This window comes from Delphinapterus leucas, chromosome 13, assembly GCF_059928025.1.
Source record: "Delphinapterus leucas isolate spDelLeu-1000000601 "Yukka" chromosome 13, BTC_Dleu_Yukka2, whole genome shotgun sequence".
Lineage (NCBI taxonomy): Eukaryota > Metazoa > Chordata > Mammalia > Artiodactyla > Monodontidae > Delphinapterus > Delphinapterus leucas.
Genome location: NC_143141.1, coordinates 3,009,076 through 3,015,224, shown reverse-complemented (window position 1 = coordinate 3,015,224; position 6,149 = coordinate 3,009,076). Strand labels below are relative to the sequence as shown.

Here is a 6,149-nt window from a genome sequence, read left to right as displayed (position 1 = left end):
CCCCTCAGAGTGGGTCTTCGGGCCTGACGCGGCTCAGCTGCACTTGGGGACACAGGACGCCTTCCCACTGTGGACTCAGCGTGGGGTGGGAGGACACGTCCTGTGAGCCACGCTGGGGCCCCAGGCTGTCTGAGGAAGCAGAAAATCTCAACTCCAAGTTCCCTCTCTCTCAAGGTCGTCTGCTCTTTGAGTGGAAGAGCCCCTGTTACTTGGTTCCTATCATTTACATAAGTTGTCCTCTCTCTCAGCACACAGAGTTGAAACTGCACAAGTTAAATGCATGTAGGATTTGACACCAGGGTAGAAAGTATCACAAAAGCAAGAACTGTGTGTCCGCCGAGCACCAGGCCCTGGGGTCCTAACTTTCAATGGATTTTCTCTCCTCACATTGATTGAGGAAGGAGATGCTGTTATTATACCAATTTCACACTTGGAAAAATTGGCAAGTGTTGTTTTAGCTTCCCCCACCCCGCCATTATAAGTTGAGGTGTTCCCCAAACACCCTGTCCCCCGCAAACACACACACAAATGCCATGCTGAGGTCCTAACCCTCAGTATCTCCAACTGTGGCCTTATTTGGAAATAGGGCCATTGCAGATGTAATCGAGTTGCGAGGACGTCGTTAGGGCAGCCTTATCCAATATGACGGTGTCCTTACAGGAAGGGGAAATGTGGACACAGACAGGCAGGGGAGGCTGTGTGAAGAAACACAGGGAGAAGGCCACGTGGAGACGTAGGACTGACTGACGCATCTGTAAACCATGTCTCGCCCATGGGGGTGGCAACCACCCTCCAGAAGCTGGAAAGAGGCAGGGAGGTTTCTCCCTATGGGTTTCAGGGAGCATGGCCCTGCCAACACCTTGATTCCAGACTTCCAGCCTCCGGACTGTGAGACCATACACTTCTGTTCTTTGAAGCCACCTTCAAGGTTTTTGGTCCTTGGCTGCAGCGAAAGACCAAAAGAACACCCCCCGTGACGACCAGGGACAACCAAGTGACTCAGGCCCCACCAACAGAGCTCCCAACCACCCTCTGCCCACCAGGATCACAGCCAAGGGAGGGCAAGGTACCCACGCCAGGCCGATGAGGGGCACCAGAGCACTTGCCTAAACTACAGAGAAGGAGAAGTGTTTTTTCTGACAAGTTCCTCAGCTGCCAGTGTTGGCTTGGAGCATCTGGATCCAGCCATGCCTGAACCCATCACCTTTTTAGCCACACAAGCCAAAAGTTCCTCTTTTCTTTTTCTTGAGTTGGGCTTCCCCTCTTGTAACCAGAGAGTGATCGTGTCAGGTGGTCCCCACTGTTAACCGCAGCCTAACCTGCCAGCCCTCTTCCCTCAGCCCCACAGGTGGGGCACTTCAGCGCTGGGAGGGCTACGGGAGGCTTGCGATGCTGAGTCACCAGCGAAATAACTGTCTGGTAAGGCTGCCAAAATCATAGCCTCTTGGAACAGCTCCTGTCTTTTTCTTCATGTGGTTTCCAAGCAGGGATCGAGGTTGGCATGTCTGTGCTGGTGACTTACTCAGCGGGACCAGGGAAGGAAGAGGGAAGGGGAGAGCGGCTGGGGCCCTGCAAGAGCCCTCCAGGTCTCAACCTGCCTCCCAGAGAGTTTCATACTCTTTCCCTGGGCTAGGGTTTCACCACCATGAGTGCAGAAAACTGGGCATGGCGCTCACGGGTGAGGGGACAGAGCCCTGTTTGCAAATTAGTCTGGAAAGACTTTGCTCGTGGGCAGGGAGGGATTAGTCCTGCTGAGAGAAGGAAACACGTGATCCTAATAGATGTGTAACCCTTGATCCTGCTGGAGAAAATCAGATCATTGGGGAATGATGTATTTTACATCCCAATATTGGCACTTTGATAAAGTGAGTATAATTTTAATATTTTTATTCTGCACCCTCAGTGCAACTTAAATATGACACGCTGAGCGTACACTCAGTTTTGTTCTTAAAAGAAAGAAGCAACCTTGTGCCTGACTAGAATTCAGCATTTCCTTGAACCACCAATGTTAATAGGCAGAATTTTTGAAATATATATATATGTAAATCAAAACTTGCAACACCGAGAAGCTTATTTAACTTCAACAAATTAGTCCTGGGTGTCTTCTAATACAGGGACTGGAAAACCAAATCCTCTTCGGCCCTTGCCCTTGAAAGCTGTCAGTCAATGACAAGGCATGATAAGAACTTGAATTTTGGAAAAGCATTTGGAATTCTTTTGGTGGCGAAGAAAACAAACACACAAAAATCGGACTCAATTAACCTAAACGATACAGGAAATGTAAAAGCTCCCAGGAATTAAAGCCTGGCGGTACATTGCCTTCAGGTAAGGCCTGATCTAGGGCCTCCTACACTCTGACCAGATTCAGTTTCTTTCTGTCTTTCCTCTGTCTCCTTACGTCCTCCCCATTCTTGGCAGTGTCCTCCCCGCTCTCCCAACGCAGCCTGTGCTTTCGATCCCTCCACTGTCCTGCACCCAGGGAATCAGGAAGAGGTGCTCGGAGAAGGTAGAGCTATGAATTCTAAAGGCAGAATATGTGTTGGATTGACGATAGGGGAAGCACATGGCAGCATGGAGGCGTGGTGGACAGCTTGGGGAACTTTGAAAGGCTCCGTGTTGTTGGACGAGAGGGCACGTTTTCAGGAAGACAGTGAGTTTGGAGGGGTGGGCAGGGTCTCTCCCCTCACCCCCCAGCCGAGCTGAGGAGGCAGCACGGTGTCCTGAAGGTGACGGAGGACGTTCTACGCTGGGTCGGCAACCATGAGATCTGTGCTTTAAAAGGAAAACTAGAGAGACTGGTTTAAACTGGTCTGAACAATAAGGAAGTTTACCCTTTCACAGGAGGCAAGTTCAGAGGGAGAGCGGGCCCAGGTTTGTCAAGATCAGCAGCTCAAAGATGTCCCCACGGATGGACCTGACTCTGCTTCCTGCTCCTCTGCTCCGCCAGCCTCAGTGTGCGCGTCAACCAAACTCTGGCTCTCCTCATGGTCACAGAAGGGCTGCACGTGGCAAGCAGGCCCCACACCGTCCCCTGCACACTGGGCGGTGGGCGTCAGGAGAATGAGGGGAGAGGGGCGTCAGGAGAGAGAGGAGGCAAGAGAGGGAAGGGGGGGCAGCCAGAGAGAGAAAGAGAAGCCGGGGAGGGAGGGGGAGGGGGAGAGAGAGAAATTCTCTTCCAGGTGCAGACTTGACCTTCTTCCCAAGGAGCATGAGATGGGAAACCAACAGTGTCCCGACCGCAGGCCCCATCCCTTAACTACCACCCAGGGCGGTGGGGGGAGCCCAGAGGGCGCTGTAGTACTTTGCAATTGAGAACTTTTGGTTTCAGAAAGGTAACAGAGAGCCTGTGGCTCATAACACCGTCCACCCTCCGGGGGCTCTGGGCCGTACCCCACGCTCGGCCACGTCCTCAGTTCTGCAGAAGCGCCTGGATCCTCTCCGCCCAGGGATGAGGATGGTAGACAGCCCCCATCGCGCCGAGCAGGTCCGCAGCCAGTCGGGTCGGGAGCAGCTGCGGCTTCCTCTCTGGTGTGGGAGCCGCGGGCGGGGCGTGCTCTGCGGGTGGAAGAGATCGGGAGCCTGGAGGGTCGTCGGGAGGCTACTAAGAGGTGTCGGGGGGCGTAGAGGAGGCCTGGGCGGGGACAGGGGCTGTGAGACTGGAGAGCCGGCGGACACAAGAGAGACTCGGGTAAAAATGAGGCGGATGTGAAACCAGAGAACCTGGAGAGCCAGCCGGTCGTTCTCCTGCCGCTAGAGGTCGTGAAGCATGGAGACTCAGCCAGTTCACGACTGCTGGGGCGTCTGCAGGGCGTTCACGCAGGACGCTGTCCGGGACACAGAGCCGGGGCTTCTCTTTGGTGATTTGTCTCAGATACAGAACTGTGAGCTCTCCAGACCTCCCCGAACATACGTGCATTTACCTGCGGGTCTCCTCAGTTCATACGTGTCTGAATGTACACGCGAGAGAACATACCTGTGGGTCTCTGGGCTCAGGTCCCCTCCAGGCCAGCATCCCACACTCTGGGGCACATCATCAGGTGGGGAGGCCCCTGGGGCCCCAGTAAGTCCACAGTCTGTCAGTTCCGGGGGCCTTCTCGTCCCCAGCATCAGCCCTGCAGGAAAGAAAAGAGTGAGGAGAAAGACAGGTCGGGAGACTCTAGACAGGGTCGGGGGGGTGGGCGTTCCCTCGTTCCCGTTTTTAGTCCCATGAGTAATTCCTCACCTGCCAGCCCAGCATGGGGAGGGGAGAGCGGCCGGGCCTTGTGGTCCAGGGCCAAGGTTTCCTGCAGAGGAGAGAGGGAGCCCTGTGAGAGGTGAGGCAACAGAGCAGTCAGGATTGGGGGCTTAATCTCGGGCGCTGTGGACCACTCAGGCACAGTCCCTGCCAGAGTGTTCCGGAAATACTTGAGTTGGGGTGAGGTTGTGTCTGCTGGACCACGGTTCTGACAGGGATGAGGGACGGCCACCAGGGAGAGAGATGAGAGCCAGAGGGGCCCAGGCAGCCAGCGAGCCCAGGGTGCGGACTTTCCAGGTGGGGACACAGAGGCCAGTGAGGTGAGGTGGCCGTCCAGGGCCACAGAGCACAAGAGGCAGAGCTGGCACGAGATCTGGTCCCCTGGCTGGAAGGACAGACCAGAAGCCAGGGCTGCTCCCATGGCCAGCTGGTCCGGACCCCTGGTTCTCCTGCTGGATTTTAAACTCCTTTTCCCAGGGTTTCAGCAGACGCCAATTTACACCCTTCTCCTTATGGCCTCGGGCCACTTTCTCGCTGACGGGCAGGTCTGAAGCCTGGCTTTGCACCGGACACTGCACCCCAACTGCAAATACGGATAAGAGCTGCCTCTCTCCTCCAAGGGTCCGCCTGCCTGGTCTTTCCTGGTTTGAACCTCCTGCTGCCCCTTCCAGCAGCCCTTACGGACCACATTTCTGGATCCATCATGTGTGATGCCGACGGACGGAGGCCACGCTCCTCTCTGTCCCAGCTCAGGGGCCAGGTCCCCACTCTGAGATGACTGGGCTGCATCCATGTGACCCCGTATGGCGGCTGCACGCAGGGACAACAATGTGGGTTCCCTTAAGGTGGTGGCTAATGCATTGGCCTGGATGGGCCTAGATTGTCCCTTTCAAAGTGAAAAAAATCTCAGCCCACAAGAGTAGACAGTTTTAAGGGTGGACATGTGGGTAGGGGATGCCTCGAATCTAGTCAAGAGAACTCACCCTTGTTCGCAGCAAGGAGCATCCCTAGGTGCCTCGGTAATTCACTAGTGAAATGTACCATGCATCCTCCACGAGCAGGCCCCACTGGGCATCTTCAGCCATCTGTGGTCGCTCATAGAAAGCTAAGGTATTAATGAATTAAATGCAGGATCCCATAAATCCCAGGATCCATTCCCAGGGCGGGAGGTGCCAACGGAAAGACTGAAGGACGATGTGCACAGAGACGGCCGCTCACCCCCCAGGGTGGCCAGCCCATTCCAAGCAAGATCTGTTCCTTGTAAACCCTTTATTATGATTTAACAAAAGGGTCTGGATAAATTAAGCTTTGGTATCAAATTTTTTTCTGCAGCCGCTCTGAGCATTTTATTAACTAGTAAATAAAGCTCTTCGTGTGTAGTGAATGGAATATTTTTTTAACGTCTTTATTGGAGTATAATTGCTTTACAATGGTGTGCTAGTTTCTGCTTTATAACAAAGTGAATCAGCTCTACATATACATATATCCCCACATCTCCTAAAAATAGGGAGCGCTTCACGAATTTGCATGTCATCCTTGCGCGGGGGCCGTGCTAATCTAGTCTGTATCGTTCCAACTTTAGTGTACGTGCTGCCGAAGCGAGCACTGAATGGGATCTTTTTGATGCTGTGATTTATCTGGCAGTGGGAGAGGACAAAATCGTGGTTAGGAAAAAGCTCCCCTAAGATCCCTGTCAGGGCTGGTTTTCTTCCCTCTACACTGTTTCTTTGTGGTGAGAATATTGTTCCTCCTAATTTACTCTGTTCAGAAGCTCCAGGACCGACGAGGCTTTTCAAGGTAATTATCATCTGAGGGAAGAAAAATAAACACTTTGTGAGTCACTTGGAGATCCACACGGGCACTTCCCCTGTGCACCGTGGAATCTGTTTTGTGTCCCTGGTCCCCTGAAAGCCTT

At 53.7% G+C, this 6,149-nt stretch overlaps 1 non-coding gene across 1 annotated transcript; it reads right to left on the bottom strand.

The window, feature by feature from the left end:
• Window positions 1-5,733: 5,733 nt before the first annotated feature.
• LOC115803374 (U6 spliceosomal RNA) lies at window positions 5,734-5,840 on the bottom strand. Its single transcript, XR_004024055.1, has one exon. It is a non-coding gene; the product is annotated as a U6 spliceosomal RNA (small nuclear RNA).
• Between the last annotated feature and the right edge of the window lie 309 nt (window positions 5,841-6,149).